Raw genomic sequence first — 2,500 nt, forward strand, 5'->3', positions numbered from 1 at the left:
AACGCACATCACGTGACCACACACACACTCTCGAGCAAGCACTGCATCCCATATACCCAGATGAGAGCTCTGCTCGTCGGACTGCACATCAAGCATCTCACGCTGGATCTAATATCATTATATTTATTAAACGTTATATTTCATCTATCTTGTTGTCTTTATCTAACGACATATTCCCCGACTTTGGTCATTGGAATCTATGACTTGTTCTCAGGTAACGTTATTTGGCTGAGCGCAAAGATAAGTTAATGATTAATGTAATCACGTAGCCTACATTCTGTATATTGACTGATCGCTTGCCCTTATTTCCTATAATGTATAAACTTATTGTATGTTATACTTTTATTATGGCCATTATCGATTATTAAAACTGATATTCAGCAAAAGAGAGGGTATGTTTCGTATTTTCACTGAAATTGAAAGGAGGCAGTTGTTATCGGCTCCGTTTTGTTATTAATATTCACATCGTGAAGATGACGCTCATAAATGCTGCATAAAGCCTCAACATTTCTGCTGTCTGATTAGTTGCTAATATCCAAATGAAAATCGACAGTTCCTTAAATCATGTTTTCATTTTATTGTTGAGAAAGTGAAACAACGGTGCCAGGGTGATGTGAATCAAGTTATAAAGTACACTGTTCCCTTTGAAGATTTACCCGTGTCCTCGGTAGTCTGTTTTCCATATTAAACTGAGAAGGGGGAGACTGCAACCTTGATCAAACTTGCGAAGTCTGAACTTACAAGAAGAGGATGCAGGACTGAACTGTGTGTTAGGCTACTTCATATTGAGGAAAAGCCCCAATCAGAGAGGCGAATGTCGGCAGCCCCGCCTTTGTTTTCAGATGTCTCCGTTGTCCCCCATCCACACTGAGGCTCCGTTTACACTAGTGCGTTTTAGATTTAAAACGGCTTTGTAGAATGAAAACGATCCGCGTCCACACTCGCGTTTTACCCAGCGTTTCTGAACAGCTCTCCGTCCACACCAAAACGCTGAAAACGCACATCACGTGACCACACACACACTCTCGGGCAAGCGCTCCTGCATTTCTACCCAGATGAGAGCTCTGCTTGTCGGACTGCTCATCAAGCATCTCCCGCTGGATCTGATCTCACTATATTTGCTAAACGTGATATTTCATTCATGTTGTTGTCTTTATCTAACGACATAGGCCAATTCCCTGACTTTGGTCATTGGAATCTATTAAGTTACTTGTTCACGGGTAACATGTTTTGGTTAAGCGCAAAGATAATTAATCCAGGTACATTGACTGATCGCTTGCCTTTATTTCCTACAATGTATAAACTTATTGTATGTTATACTTTTATAATTATCGATTATTAAAACTGATATTCAGCAAAAGAGAGGGTGCGTTTCGTATTTTCACTGAAATTGAAAGGAGGCAGTTGTTATAGGCTCCGTTTTGTTATAAATATCCACACAGTGAAGATGACGCTCATATATGCTGCACGGCGCCTCAACATTTCTGCTGTCTGTTAAGTTGCTAATATTAAAAAGAAAATAGGCAGTTCCTTAAATCATGTTTACATTTTATTGTTGAGAAAGTGAAACAACGTAGCCAAGGTGATGTGAATGAAGTTATAAAGTACACTGTTCCCTTTGAAGATTTACCCGTGTCCTCGGTATGTTTATATCAAACTGAAAAGGGGGAGACTGCAGCCTTGATCAAACTTGCGAAATCTGAACTTACAAGAGGATGCGAGACAACTGTGTGTTAGGCTACTTAATATTGAGGAAAAGCCCCAATCAGATAGGCGAACGTTTGCAGCCCCGCCTCCGTTTTCAGATGTCTCCGTCTTTCCCCATCCACACTGAGACGGAGCAGCAGCGTTTCAGAATGAAAACGGCCTCTCCAGCGTTTTCAAAAAGCTTCGTTTTCGGCGCTCGAGAACTCCGGCGTAGTGTGGACGGATGGCGTAACCGTAGCAAAACATATGCGTTTTCAAACTAAAACGCACTAGTGTAAACGGGGCCTGAGACGGAGCAGCAGCATTTTAGAATGAAAACGGCCTCTCCAGCGTTTCCAAAACGCTCCGTTTTCCGCACTCAAAAACTCTGGCGTAGTGGTGATGGATGGCGTAATTGTAGCAAAACTTATGCATTTTAAAACAAAAACACATTAGTGTAAACGGGGCCTCTGTTTACTTGGACATCAGTAATCGAATTATTTGACATTATTAAATGGTGGACTTTAACTGCAGTTTGGCTCTTTCATTCTGGGAATTCATTCATGCCCCTCGCGACAAACGAGATATTTGATTCAAGGAACTGCTGTAAGCGTCTATTTTTCATGTAATGTTTGATACCGCATGGAGAATGAGAGAAAAGAAAAACTCAGCATTTCCCGGAAACTTAGATGCACACGGCAGGTAGCGTCAGAAAGTCGCGTGTGTTATTCCGGTCACAAAATGCGGTGAAAATCCTACACGACGGTAATAGTTTGGTTGTGGTGCTAACATGTTTACACTCAGTTTATATATA

At 41.3% G+C, this 2,500-nt stretch overlaps 1 protein-coding gene across 5 annotated transcripts in view; it reads left to right on the forward strand.

Moving 5' to 3' along the window:
* cdc5l (CDC5 cell division cycle 5-like (S. pombe)) overlaps positions 1-2,500 on the forward strand; it is a 453,211-nt gene that overhangs the window by 41,763 nt on the left and 408,948 nt on the right. For 2 of the 5 annotated variants that reach the window (XM_073927070.1, XM_073927069.1), the window contains exon 16: positions 1-1,504. This exon is cut by the window's left edge. The exons of the other annotated variants lie outside the window; for them this stretch is intronic. The gene's annotated coding sequence lies outside the window, so the exon portion shown is untranslated. Of the gene's footprint in view, positions 1,505-2,500 lie in introns of those variants that run through there. 5 annotated transcript variants of the gene reach the window in all.

Source organism: Danio rerio, chromosome 17, assembly GCF_049306965.1.
Source record: "Danio rerio strain Tuebingen ecotype United States chromosome 17, GRCz12tu, whole genome shotgun sequence".
In the NCBI taxonomy this organism is placed as follows: Eukaryota; Metazoa; Chordata; class Actinopteri; order Cypriniformes; family Danionidae; genus Danio; species Danio rerio.